Raw genomic sequence first — 15,226 nt, forward strand, 5'->3', positions numbered from 1 at the left:
TCTGGGTTTTAAAAGCAGTAAACGCAGTGCGTCATATTCAGCACCAAGATGACTGACATACATATAGCAAGCACGGGGACCCCCTACTGGCCGGGGCCCCTGGGCTCAAGCCCTATAAAGCCCCATGCTACTGCTGCAGCGAGAGCGCCCTCTACCAAATACGCTTACGCACTAAAATGGAACTTGTTTGTCAACTGGTGTTCCTCTAAACGAGAGAACCCCTCGAGAATGTCCCATCAGTGTTGTGCTTTCTTACCTTCAGCATCGGTTGGACAGTAGGCTGTCACCCTCTACCATTAAAATTGATATTGCTGCAATATCCGCTCATCATACCCAAATAAACGGTAGATCAGTGGGTCAGCACAACCTGGGTATTAGGTTTTAGAGAGGTGCCCGAAAGGCTGAATCCTTTGCGCCCTCCCTCTATTCCTCCTTGGGACCTGTCCATGGTAGAAAGCCCTGCAGGCTGCCCCTTTCAAGCCTCTGCAGTCTGTGACTCTGAAGTTTTTTCACAATGGAAACTCTCACACTGCTTGCTTTGGCTTCGGTTAAGAGGTTAAGGGACCTTCATGCATTTTCGTATCCCGTACACGCTTTGCGGTTGTATGTCGACAGAACTCAGGACCTCAGAACAACTCTTTGTCTGTTACGGTGGTCAGAAGAGGGGGAAAGCTGTCACCAAGCAGAGGATGTCTCACTGGATTGTAGACACTATTGCCCTTGCTTATAAACTGCAGGGCACCCCATGCCCCTTTAATTTGAGGCCGCACTCTACAAGAAGTGTTGCCTCATCTTGGGCTCTCGCTTGTGGTTCCTCACTGACAGACATCTACAGAGCTGCTGGTTGGGTGACACCTAACACATTCCCTAGATTCTATAGTGTTCGTGAGCACCGCCTCGTATGTCGGCTTGCAGCCCCCTAATGGCGCTACACCGTAGTACTAGTATGGAAGACCATATGGTCAAATGTTTTTTTTTGACCATCCTCCACTGCCCTGGCAGCTAATGTTGCAGAGCATCACTAGCTGCATCCCTGTGATCCTATGTATAAGGCTCCTGCCTCCACATTGCGTCCCCTATGCGGGGTTCCCTTGTGAGTATTTTCCATGGGGTTAATCCTACCAACCCATGTTTTCCCTCCAGCAGAGCCCGCTCTGCGTCTCCCCAGTATGTCTTATTACTGTCTATTTATATCAACCACCGGTTGTTCATATCATGTACCACCCATTACCCCACCGGGGGGGCTTCCGCAGTGTTCCTAGTCCGCTCAGTCAGGTCGCTTCCCAGTTGCTGGTTCACTATCATGGGTTAAGGAACAAGTAGTGACTGGCCTTTTGCACTAAGAACTAATTCTCAGTCTCCTTAATGAATTTGGAGGGTTTTTCACAGACACTTGAGGGGTTAGCTTCAGTGGCGCTTTGGTAGGGAATCCCAATTCGTCGGTCACAACGTGACGTCGTAGTGACCGACTGAAAGGGAATGTCTCGGTTATGTATGTAACCCTCGTTCCCTTAAGAAAGGGAATGGAGACGTCATGTCCCGTCGCCATGGTTTGCTGTTCCACTGCTGATTACCGGCCGGGCACTGATGCTCGGCTTTCCCAGCGAAAATAGTAATTTGGTAACTGCATCTGCCTCTTGTTAAATACTCAACCGGCGGGGCGGCGTCGGCAGATGCAAATACCTGCATGCCAAGTTCATGGCGTTTTAGTAGTTTCTCGAAGTAGATTGGTCGAAAGGTGCGTTCCTAATTCGGTCACGACGTGACGTCTCTGTTCCCTTCCTTCAAGAGGATCTGGCTGCAGACCATGGGCGAGTGGAGCTCCACTCTCAAACAGGAAACACGTGACCTCCACTAGCGGGCAAGCGGAAATACGTCACCTCCAATTGAATTTATGAGATGAAGATGGCGTCGCCGGGAGCTCTTAGTTCGAACTTTAATTCAGGTAATTTACCTTTATACACTGAGAAACTGACGTTATTGTAACCTGCAATGTAAGCAGAACACAAACGAATGAATAAACAATTTATATAGACCATTTCAAAAGATGTAAACAACACTGGTCCAGAAACACTTCCTGTTACAGTTTGTGACAGTATTTTTTTTATTTCACATATATCATTATCTTTAAGATGTTTGTTTAACTTCAATTAGTTCAGTTCTATATGTTTTGTTGGTTTATTGTATCCCAACGTTTATCTAGTGTTAAAAAACTGAAACAGGGAGTGCTTCTGGACCAGTGTTGTTTACATCCTGCAAAATGGTCTATATTTATTTTTTTCTGACAAACAATTTATGTCTCGCGAATGTTAACGTTTGCTGATCATGAAAACATATTCGTAACCTATGTTTGGTGGCTTATTGTGTTAAAACAAAGTAGTAATTGAAGTACATGGTCGTTTTGTATACGTGTGTGTTGCGTTTGTTGTTTAACGTAAAAAGTAATACGAGGAGTCTGTTTTCACATTTAATTTCTCACTCCTTTATAGGTAACGTTATGTGGAAAGCATGATGCAGATATTTGACAGTTTTTGAAGTACCTGCACTCCCAGCAAAAATTACGATGTTGCAGTGAATACTGACATTTTGCAGGCATGTGTTCATAATCACTTTAATGTTGATGAAAATTGCTTGTAATGTCTCTATAATAAATCATGTTTCATATCTGCAGTTGCCAGATGATATTCTCCAGAGGGTCTTTGTTGTTCTAGAAGACGGCTGCTCTGCAATCCGACTGGCTTTAACATGACAGAGATTCAACAACATGGAAAGCCAGGAGCATTTTCAGGAGGAGGAACACTTCAGCTGGCCATATAGTGAGTTCAATAAGTGTGGTTGCTCCATCTTGTTTTTTGTGGGTATAACAATTAGGCTATGTTAATCATACTTCCTTTCATTTCCATAACATGACATTTTTGACTGTTAAAGATGTGTTAATTCATTGTCTGAATTGTGTGACTTAATATGCTGTTATGATTGTGTTTTGAGACTAAAAAGGTGTAGTGAATTGGAATAGAGTAGACTGTCAGAGAGACACTGGAGAATTTACAGAAAACTGTAAACTATCTCTGGGTGCAGCCACCTAAAGTGCAGCAAGTTTTCAAAGACTATGGGGCTGGCTTCTGGGGAAATGAACAATGTGGAGTGCTTTTGGGGGTTTACTCCTCAGATAACCACCCTGGCTACTGGGATTGCTTCATAGACAGAATAGTGCTGTGTTTTTGTGGTTGTGTGTGTGTGTCTTTACTTTAACACTTGTGGCCACTTAAAGTTCATGTATGTGTCACAGGGTGACTTTTTGTGGGGGCGGAACCAAAAGTAGGGAAGATGGGTTTCGCTCGACGATGGGTTCTGCCCAGAAGACTAACTGCAAACACCGGAACTTCCGGTGTTCCCCCGAAGAGCAAATCAGCCCGTATTGAGTACAGGTGTGGGCAATAAACACAGCGATTGCTGATAGGTCATTGAAGAGGAGGAGCAGAGTACAAAAGGAGCTTTGAAAACACAAACGGTGTGCTTTGTTTCTGCTGTGCAGACCCGTGTGTGTTTGGTCGAAACCGATCCCTTGGGGAAGGAAACGGAAGCTGTGGAGGGAAACGCGGGGGAGCCGGGGATTAACACTGGAGCACAAGCAAGAAAACCAACCCTGTAAAGCGTCCCCATCACATGTGAGTAATTTGAATATATTATACTGAGTAATATCAAGCGGGTATATTTACCTAATCCTATGTTATGAGTCTAACCTTCAGAGTTTTGGCCCCATTGGTGAGAGAAGCGTGGGCGAGCTGAGAGCGTAACAAGGAGTACATAGGGGATCCGACGCCTATATCTAATTGCTTTTCCCTTTCTGTTGAGAACAACGCCCAACGAGCTACACGAGAGACCTGGGACGAGTTGGCCAAGTCCTTGATTCACGTGAAGTGTGTGAGAAATGCTGTGGGTGAGTGTTGGTCTTCATTTTGTGTGTGTGTACACTAAAGCGTGCAGTGTGGTGCTGTGCTTGTAGTGACAGAAGCCGCTCCATGTCCAGCGAAATCGTGTGGAAGATCGCAGAACGTTGAGGCCAGAAAGACACCAGGGAAGGCAACTATAAAAAGGATTTCCTGTGTGCCAGCGATAGCCCGCGGCGACCCCGAGAGAAGGCAGTGGTGAAACGTACCTGTGTATCAGTGAGTAAGCTATTGGTGTGTACCGTTTGGACCGAGGGGTGATTGTTATAAACATCTGTATATATACTAATCATCTATGTGCGGAGCCTCTTCGAGAGTTCGCCCCAGCTCAGTGCCCCTGGAACCGTAAAGAAGGGGGAGCTAGGGAAGCGTTCGGCTTCGCGCGGCTCGACCCGACGTCCCCACGACACCCAAGGGGCCCAAGTAGACTGTGAAGTACCTTTGTCTTCCAGAGGCCGGTTGTGTGATGGTACACTGTGCACAGCTGTCGCCCTGAAAGTCCACTGCCCGGAGGAGCGTTGGGTGAGATAACTCGTGTGAATAACTTACCTCTGTGGTGTATAACTTACCTCTGCTTTCAGCACGACCTTGAAGAGAAACGAGAAGTCCCAGTCTTTTGAATAACTTACCTCTGTGGTGTATAACTTACCTCTGCTTTCAGCATGACCCTGAGGAGAAACGAAAAGTCCCAGTCTTGTGAAATAACTTACCTCTGTGGTGCATAACTTACCTCTGCTTTCAGCACGATCCTGAGGAGAACCGATAAGTCCCAGTCTTGTGAAATAACTTACCTCCGTGGATTGAAGAGGATCCCCCTCACTGTCTCGTCCTTGCTGGCCGGGAAGTGTCCAGCGAAGTCCACCGTAGAGACCCTAAGGGGCGAGAAAGAGACGAAAGTATCAGATACCGATCATACATCGAAAGGTTGGGTGTACCCCCATCGACTCCTACAGTCGCCAGTGGCAGGTAGCGGAAATTACTGGACCAAACCACTAATTGTGTTTTCCTTGTTCTGCCTCCAGGAGAAGCGGAGGGCGCCACGGATTAAAGGAAGCCCCTGGAAAGGAGTCTTACTCCCCGCTCCACACTAAGTCTAGCCCTGGGGGCAAGAAGAAAGAGTTGTTTTAATTTACCCTCTCCCCTTCCCCCCATCTTTTAAATATTTAATAAAGTTGTATTTTAAATATTAGTATACTCTGTCTGTCTGGTCATTGGGGTGGCTTTGGGACCTCCTCGAGGTGGAAACTAGGTAGGTGCGTGATCCCTTTAGCTATCTCGGGTCCGCTCCGACCTGTGACATATGCTTTTAAAAAAGCATAAGATGGTTTTTGTATTTACTCAAAAACAATTAAACTTGGTAAAATTGTGGATTCTTCATTATTTCACTGTAGCTGATTTGTATATGAGCAATTCCTTGCAAATGCATACCTGCAAACTCAGAAGGGCTGAAAAAGGTGACACATTGTATACGCGCCCGCAACCACCGCCCCCCCCCAAACAGAAAATAAGGGTAGACAGAATTTTCTCCAGGTAAAACAACCTTTATTAACACCGCTATAAAACAACCTTACAACTGGTGAATGGTAAATTATCTTTTTTTTAATGCGTGAACTTTTAATCTTTGTACAGCGACTTGTGAATGTGTTAGCATAGCCCCATTCATTCCTATGGCTCCAAACACGGATGAATTTAGAAGCCACCAAACACTTCCATGTTTTATTTAAAGACTGATACACGAGTAAGTATAGTGGCACAAAATAAAACTTTTGTTTGGAGCCATAGGAATGAATGGGGCTAGGCTAAATGCTAACACATTCATTAAGCACTGTACAAAGATTAAATGTGCACGCATTGAAAAAAGATTCAAAAAAGTATTAATTCATCTAAGTTGAGGTAAGAACATAGTAAAATTTTAAAAAACGGTGGTGTTTTCCTTTAAGGCTAACTTAACTGCGAGAGCAGGGGCCTCATTTATAAAATGCTCCGTAGAAACCAGCGTACATTTGATCTTAGCGCCTTTTTACACCTGGTCACTTCATGTGTTTTCTCTGATAGCTAACGTTATCTGATTTGTTAAAACTGTTCCATTTACATTTGGCCACATAAATGCGTCTTGGCAAAACCGATATGAATCCGATCTTTTACCCCCGCCAAAAATGCAAATACACTATTTATTACTCCGCCTTAAAAAACTTAAGATGATGTTTATGCAACAATAGGCAGCACTTACTGTATGTTTTACTGTATGTTGGGCTGGGGACTTGCGTCTCCTTGCTCGGCATGAGCTGAAGCTCGTAGTACAGCGCAGCAGGAGAGTGACAGCGTGGTGATTTAATGCAGGTCCATGATGGGAAAAGCATTCACAAAACTCTCTTTTAAAGTTTTATTTCTTTGTTTAATATCATTTGAGTTTGTCATTAGACTATTTTATTGATTCTAGGAAGCTTTTTACCCGCTGTCGTCGCTCCATAAAGCAACGAGCTTGTCGTCTTTGTTTGTTTACCTCTTTGACGGCAAACTTCTGGGTGACGTGCTTACGTTTGGGAGGAGTTATGCGCTGAAAGATGTGGTTTCATCAACCAGATGTATTTACACTTGTCCAGTTTCACCTGAAATGCGTCCCAGACCACCTCCTGAAGTGGTTTGAGCGATCGGATTTAAATCCTTCTCGAAAATGTTTCGAAGGGCATTTACACCTGGTCTTTTTACGATCAGATAGTTATCCGATCAAAGAAAACGCATGAAGTGACCAGGTGTAAAAAGCCCCTTAAAAGCCCCTTACGATCATTTATCAAAAACGCGTACGTGTGATTCACAAAACAAACGCACGCACAGAAAACGCGCGCACCCCTTTCTTTCAGATGTGAAATCTATAAATCGCAAATGATCTTGAACTAGTATGCATCTGAACAGTTACAGATTTCCGCCTTTAAACGATGCCTAATTAATGCCATTAACATATGAAGAGTTTGGTTCCAAAACGCGATAAACGCCATTTTTGAAAAAAATTAGTTACTGCCAAAATCAGTATTATATCAGGTCAGTAGTTAAAAGTAAATTCTTAATTTTACGCAAAATCCAATGCGATAAACGCCACTGCTCCTTTTTTACAGAACGCAATAAATCCATTTCTGATATTACAGCCCACCAGTCACGCAATGTACGCGCTGAATCCACGGAGTCCTGGTTTTCCTCATCTACTTTGTACTTCGTGATCAACAAACAAAACAAAATAATACTTTAATTGCATCGCTAAACCTGTGATGGTTTTCTGTGATGGGAAAGAAACGTAAGCCATCAGCATCTAATATTTTCCCTGAGAGGCACTCGGGAGACGGGTGCTTGTTCTCCCGACAGCATCAAGCTTCTCATGCTAACACATTGACCACAGAGGATCTTATGAAAAACTTTACATAATTTTACTCAAAGTCAACGAAAATCGAGCAGGACCAAAAACATTTTACAGATGATCGCTGTGAAAGACGTTAAGCGAAGACGTCAAGTAACCGCAATGACAGTGATCTTAATATGACAAAGTAAGTGTTTTGATTAATGACATTAATGTTTTTATTTTTAATTAGTGTGTACAACTAGTCAACTAAATGAATATAACATGGCAGAGATGAATGCACATTTATATAGGCTATTGATTCAATAGATTTATAGCATTTTGAATAAAAACTTGTCATGGATTTATTGCATTTTGTGGAAAAAATTATCCGTTTTTATAATAAATCTTTGAAAATCAACTTATGGATTTGAATTTTTTATGTTTTTATAACCTAAAGATGCTATGTGAAAGTTTGTAACAGAAAATAGTTGTTTTCATCTTGTCACTTTCTTGGTATAGAAAACACGTTTTTACCAAAATTTGTCAAAATGGATTTATTGCGTTTTGGAACCAAACTCTTCATATAAAAGAGCGCATGTCAATGTTTAAAACCTTTATGAGCAGCAAGAATGGCTTATATTTTCAAAAACCTGCAGCAATCGGACAAGCGCTGCAAAAGTGCCTCAAAACTAATGTCAGTGTCCATTAAAGTATCGCCACAGAATGTATCCTCCTTAAACGGCCTCTGGTGGGTAGCGGTAGCGTGAAAAGTTTAATCCACGGGGAAAGCTGATGCAGCTAAGGCCTTTTTAGAGAATCTGCTGGCAACGCAAAGACCCGCCCTACACTTAACCCCATTTGTTCAGCTCCCATCCATTGACCAATCGGCTATGCTAACCTTAACCACACTGTGATGACCTCACGTGATGACCAAAGAGCTTTTATTGTTTTTGTGAAGCAGACCGCAGTAGGTGTTTGAAACTCCCGTTTATGGGAAGTTGAGACCCCCCCCCCCCCGAAAAAAAAAACTTCGGATCTACATGATTCACGTGGATGACCTTTTCCAATTCAAAACGGCGATTAGTTTGCAGGTATAAAATGTCAAACTTATCACGAAAAGTAAAGTTTTTAATCACACTGGTATCTCATATGTCAATACATACATGGTTTAAATACCAATGTCTGTTAAAAGTTTTAACCATGTTTCCCCATACTTTGATATTTTCAAAGAAAATGTCATAATTGTCATGTCTGTAAATCTTTTTATTCCTCATAAATGTGCATACGAAAATTTAAATAAATATAGTTTGTTCATTGAAGATTCATCCCTTCCCCATTTTTGGGGTTATTATTGCTCCTGGGCAATGCCTTTTAATTTATGAAATTCTTACAGTGTATTGTCTCCCAAAAGCAGTGTCCTTTTTGTCACAACTAAAGCGCATACATTATTCCCTCGTCTAAAATAGAAAATTTGAGTATAGACTGATAGCGGTTGTCTGGACTCTTAACATTAGATATTTAGAAAATTTTAAAAAGGTTGTTAAATGTATTGGTAATGACTGCATTCTATTGAGTTTTCACTGCAAATGTCACATCTATAACCCTGGGATGACTCATGTTGATATTTAGCTTTAAATGCAAAATTCTGATTTCTAAATTATTTTTGTTTATAGTTTTCATTTTTATATAAACAAATAGTTCTACTGGAGCTTACAGTCCCTTGGGAAGACCGATTGGAAGAGGCCTTTGAGAGGAAGCTCACCAAGTATGATGGACTGGTCAGAGAGTGTCGACACGCTGGGTGGAGAGCACGGTGTCTCCCAATAGAGGTAGGATGCAGGGGCTTTGTAGCACAATCCTTGTACAGAGCCTTCAGTCTTTTAGGCATTAATGGAGCGAAGAGAAGAAGAGCCATCCGTAACACCACTGAAGCAGCAGAGAAAGCCTCAAGATGGATATGGCTCAAGAGAGGAGATCCATGGGGGTCAATGTAGCTCGATTCGCCAACTGGACACAAGCTGGGGTCTGATCAGCCACAGCTGGGTCACCTGGATGAGGGTGTCTGATGTTGAAAGACCCGAAACACCCAATGATTCCAGGAACATCACTGAAGATGTGTCCAGTAGCATCAGTGGATGTATTTGCACAGCTTTAACCTGATTCAATCAGTGACGACCAGGAAAGACTGGTTGACAACCACGAAAAGTGTGGTGACTACCGGAGAGTTGGTGACAGCTCGGAGAGACGGCAACTGGGGCAGATTGGGCTGGCAACCCAATATGTGTCTTCTGTTAGGGGGACTCCCACAACAAGCTACGATGAACCTAATGGAAAAATACCCCCAGGGGTGCCCGAGAGGGGGGGAGGATGAGCACCCCAACAGGACGGATACAATGGTATTAGAACAAGGCAATGGACAAACGACTACGAGTAAGCAGTGTACATGCGGCAAAATCTGTAAGAACGAGTGAGTCCTAAAGATTCACCAAGGAAGGATGAAGTGTCTGGTGGGGACAGGACCAACACAACACACAGGTATGCCACCTGGTGAGACGCAGGAGGAGCCGAGCCCGGAGTCCCCCCACAGTGCCCGGAACCTCCATGTGTTGCAAATGAATCCCCCTAGCATTAAGTCTAAAAGGAGGTGGATCAAGTGGCCGGCAGCTAACATGACCTCATTATGGATGCAGTTTGACAACGATGTCAACCAGATTCTGGAGACCACCAGGGGAGACGTTGACAGGAAACTGCAAACCATGACAACGATCATTACCAGCATCGTAGCCGAATGGTTTGGCGAAGAGTCGAAGGAAGGAGGCTCCAAAGGACCTTACTCAAAAAACCATCGAGAAGTGAAAATCCACAACATCAGACAGGAGATGAAGACCCTGAAGCAACAGTACAAGCAGGCAGGAAAGGAGGAAAGGATCGGCCTGGCACAGCTGATGAGCATCCTACAAAAGAAGATCAGGATCCTCCGGCGGGCAGAGTGGCATCGGAGGCGCCGCCGTGAAAGAGCACAGAAGCGAGCGGCATTTATTGCCAACCCTTTCAAATTTACTAAGGAGCTGCTAGGACAGAAGCGTAGTGGCCAGCTGGTCTGCTCTCAGGAGGAGATGAATCACCACCTGGAGGAAACATACAGCGACCCAGAGAGAGAGCAAGAACTGGGGGAGTGCAGAACCCTGATAGACCCTCCTGAGCCAAGTGTACAGTTCAATATGTCAGAGCTGTAGCTAAAGGAGGTTCGAGAGGTTGTCAGGAAGGCGCGAGCGAGTTCCGCTCCAGGACCAAGCGGCACTTCTTATAAAGTTTACAAGAACTGTCCTAAACTCCTACTGCGCCTGTGGAAGATCCTGCGCGTCATCTGGAGGAGGGGTAGGATTCCTGAACAGTGGAGAGTTGTCGAAGGGGGTTGGATTCCAAAGGAGGAGAACTCCAAGAAGATAGACCAGTTTCGCATCATCTCCCTGTTATGTATTGAAGCCAAGATCTTCTTCAGTGCTATCTCCAACCGACTGAGCACCTTCCTCTCAAAGAACAGATTTATTGACAGTACAGAAGGGTGGAGTCGCAGGAATACATGGGTGCTTGGAACACACAGAAGTGGTAACACAGCTCATCAGAGAGGCCAGAGAGAACAAGGGCAATTTGTCAGTGCTGTGGCTCGATCTGGCAAATGCATATGGTTCAATACCACACAAGCTGGTGCAGCTCACTTTGACAAAACATCACGTCCATAGCAGAGTCAGAGACCTCATCGCTGACTATTACGACAATTTCAGGATGAGAACTGCAGGAGCAGTGACATCAGGCTGGCATAAGATAGAGATTGGAATTATCACAGGCTGTACCATCTCTGTAATTCTGTTTTCCCTGGCTATGAATATGCTCACAAAGTCTGCTGAATCAGAGTGTAGAGGGCCCAAGACGAAGTCAGCTCAACGTCAGCCACCGATCAGAGCTTTTATGGATGACCTCACTGTCACTACAGAATCCGTCCCAGGCTCCCGGTGGATTCTTAAGGGTCTCGAAAAGCTAATGGAGTGGGCAAGGATGCATTTTAAGCCAGCCAAGTCAAGATCAATGGTGCTGAGAAGAGGAAAGGTGGACGAAGAATTTTGGTTCAGCGTCGCAGGTGTAACAATCCCAACCAATACTGAGAAGCCTGTTAAGAGCCTAGGCAAGGTGTTTGACAGCACCATGAGGGACTCTGCATCCATCCAGGCAACCTGTACTGAGCTGGACAGATGGCTAAAGTCAGTGGACCGAACTGGTTTGCCAGGGAAGTTTAAAGCTTGGTTATACCAGCATGGCATTCTCCCTAGGATTCTGTAGCCACTACTTGTCTACGAGGTACCAATTTCAACTGTGGGAACCTTAGAGAGGAAAGTCAGTAGCCACCTCAGAAGATGGTTGGGGCTTCCAAAAAGTCTGAGTAGCATCACACTCTACAGGCACCGTATCAAATTGCAACTGCCACTCAAGTCCTTGGAAGAGGAGTTCAAGGTAACAAGAGCTAGGGAAGTGTTGCTATACAGAGACTCAAGTGATTTTATGGTGGCAACGGCTGGGATTGAAGTGAGGACTGGCCGGAAGTGGAAGACTAAGGAAGCTGTTCGACAAGCAGAGGCAAGATTACACCACAAAAGACTGGTGGGGGTTGTAACAAGAGGTAGGGCTGGACTGGGTTCCTTTCCAACTCCCCACATAGGTACCATCAACAGAAAGGAGAAGCGCTGCCAGGTCCAGGAGGAGGTGAGAGCGGCGATTGAGGATGAGAGAACCAGCAGGACAGTAGGAATGAGGCAACAGGGTGCCTGGATACGATGGGAGAATGCGATCGAGAGGAAGGTGACATGGGCAGAGCTGTGGAAGGCAGAGCCACAGCGGATCAAATTTCTCATCCAGGCGGTATATGATGTGCTTCCCAGCCCATAAAACCTTCACATATGGGGCAAGGTGGAGTCACCAGCATGCCCACTGTGCTCCAAGTGTGGAACCCTAGAGCACATTCTGAGTTGCTGCTCAAAGGCACTGGGAGAGGGAAGGTACCGGTGGAGGCATGACCAGGTGTTAAAGGCCATCGCTGAAGCCATTGCTACAGGAGTTGAGGGGGCCAAGCGCTCCCTCCCCTCCAGGCAAGCCATTGCCTTTGTCAGAGCGGGAGAGCAGCCAAAACCAGCCGTGAAAACATCTGCAGGCATCCTGGCCACGGCGCGGGATTGGGAGCTGTTGGTGGACTTGGAGCGGCAACTCAAGTTCCCTGGCCACGTTGTGACTACCACCTTAAGACCAGATGTTGTTCTCTTGTCTAATTCCACCAAACAAATAGTTCTACTGGAGCTTACAGTCCCTTGGGTAAGACCGATTGGAAGAGGCCTTTGAGAGGAAGCTCACCAAGTATGAGGGACTGGTCAGAGAGTGTCGACAAGCTGGGTGGAGAGCACGGTGTCTCCCAATAGAGGTAAAATGCAGGGGCTTTGTAGCACGATCCTTGTACAGAGCCTTCAGTCTTTTAGGCATTAATAGAGCGAAGAGAAGAAGAGCCATCCGTAACACCACTGAAGCAGCAGAGAAAGCCTCGAGATGGATATGGCTCAAGAGAGGAGATCCATGGGGGTCAATGTAGCTCGATTCGCCAACTGGACACAAGCTGGGGTCTGATCAGCCACAGCTGGGTCACCTGGATGAGGGTGTCTGATGTTGAAAGACCCGAAACACTCAATGATTCCAGGAACATCACTGAAGATGTGTCCAGTAGCATCAGTGGATGTATTTGCACAGCATTCATTTAATGTCACAACATAATGTTTACTTCATAAAATGTATGGAATGTTACATTGGTAGTTGAACTGTATAGTTAAAAACGAACATGAACAAAAGGCAGAGGCACTCAAAATACGGGTTTTAATTCCACTGCTATGTTGAAATGTCTAGTGCAAATTGCTGGAGAGAAAGCATTCAGCCCCTTCGTGTCATAAAAACCATAAAAGCTTAAGGGCGATTTATAGTCGTGCGTAGGTCCTACGGCGTAGCTACGGCGTAGGCTATCCGTAGCCTGTGCGTAGCTCTGCGTAGCCTGACGCGCACCTCACAAAATTTCTAACAGCGCGTCGGCTCTACGCGGACCGTAAGCGCTGTGATTGGTCCACCAGAACCCCTCCCTTCAGGTAAAAAAACTGTGTCATAGGTATTTCCGTTTGAGACGGTGAAAACAAAGATGAGCCAAGTTGAGGAGTGATTTAACTCAAACTGAAACATAAGTCGCTGTTTATTTACTTCCATCATTGCTGGTCTTCTCAAATTATGCACAACAAGTTGCTATTTCTTCTTTGTTTGTGGGTTTACTTGCTTAGCTTCTTCTTCTGTGACGACTTCTGCTGCTACTGTGGTTACACGCGTGATTACTGCCAACCAGCGGTTTCGCGTGTGTTTGCACGTCGACGCGGACGGCGACGCACAAGTATAAATGAAAACCGACGCGGAACCTACGCCGTCGCTGCTACGCCGTAGGACCTACGCACGACTATAAATCGCCCTTTAGTATAGAAAAATTATATTTCATAAACCTTATGGTTCTGTTATTCAAATATCACATTCATAAATATAAATTTTCAAAGTGCAACCCCTTTTTTTTAAAGATTTAAACATGATTTGTATTTTGACACTATTGAATTTTCTAAAAACCTGAAAGATATTAGAACAATGGCTGTATTTTAGGACTTGGCACTTAATCTGGACTGAAAGACTGTTGGACTCTGGCATATTATTTTATTGTTATATGACAATGATGACAATTTAATAAAATCCCGATTATTTTATTATGCGTGAAGATTAGGTGACGCATTTCAGCTCGCCCGCTAGTGGAGGTCACGTGTTTCCTGTGGAGCTCCACTTGCACGTAGTCTGCAGCCAGACCCTTCTCCCTTCCTTCAGGGAACGAGGGTTACATACGTAACGAGACGTTATCTGGATTGAAACAAGATTATAATGCAGGATTGTTGCAATGATAACCATGACTTTCAAGACATTTCCCTCTGATTATTTTCTTCGACTCAAGACACACGCTGCCCCTTCACTCCAATACGCACAACCGGCGCAACGTCATAGAATGTCTCTGAACAGGTTCACGCCCACTTTTGGGGGAAATCAGACTAGACCTTCCATTGACTTCCACTCAAAACAGCGAAACAAAGCAACCTTCGCCGGCGGGCGTGAATAGCTTGTGAAATCGCTCAGATTAAACATGTTGAGTGGTTGTCTGTCCGCCCTGCCTGCCATGGAGTGCGGGGGATGCATTGGCATATTTAATTTGGTCAATGTGGAAGCGTGTCTCTTTCATTCTCCCAGCATCAAATTTGTGTAACAACGCTCCCTATTGGCCAGAGGTGTCTTACCCGGACATTTACTCGTACCGCATCGAGTCAACATGGAAGCAAGTGAATGATTTTACTTCGTATATAAATTTGACTCTGTGAGAATGAAAGGGACATGTTTTTATATTGACCAAATTAAATGTGTTAATGTATCTTTCGGGCTCTATGGCAGACAGGGTGGACAGATAATTACTCAACATGTTTAATCTGAGTGATTTCATAAGTTATTTACGCCTGCCGGCTGTGTAAAAACGTTGCTTTGTTTCGCTATTTTGAATGGAAGTCAATGGAAGGTCTGCTTTTTATCCCCCAAAAAGGGGCGGTGAAGAAATTTACAGTCAAGTTCCCGGATGTGCCGGTAGTCCGTATTGACCTCTCGCCAGCCCCTCCCCCAAAACGGCCATTGTCAAATCACACATCACAGCAACCGTTACTATGTGAGTACCTCCGACAAACATTAATGCCCGCTGCGTTTGTAAATCAGACACTAGATAAGTTACCCCGAGAGATTGTGGAGGATGTGTTCTTTTCATTCCCAAAGCCGAAAACACAATGTGAGCGGTGCA

At 44.8% G+C, this 15,226-nt stretch overlaps 1 pseudogene; it reads left to right on the forward strand.

Annotated features, from left to right (window-relative positions):
- The first annotated feature begins 9,776 nt into the window (after nt 1–9,776).
- On the forward strand, nt 9,777–12,985 carry LOC129415980 (uncharacterized; annotated as a pseudogene).
- Nucleotides 12,986–15,226: the final 2,241 nt, after the last annotated feature.

The sequence above is a fragment of the Misgurnus anguillicaudatus genome, chromosome 2 (genome assembly GCF_027580225.2).
Source record: "Misgurnus anguillicaudatus chromosome 2, ASM2758022v2, whole genome shotgun sequence".
In the NCBI taxonomy this organism is placed as follows: domain Eukaryota; kingdom Metazoa; phylum Chordata; class Actinopteri; order Cypriniformes; family Cobitidae; genus Misgurnus; species Misgurnus anguillicaudatus.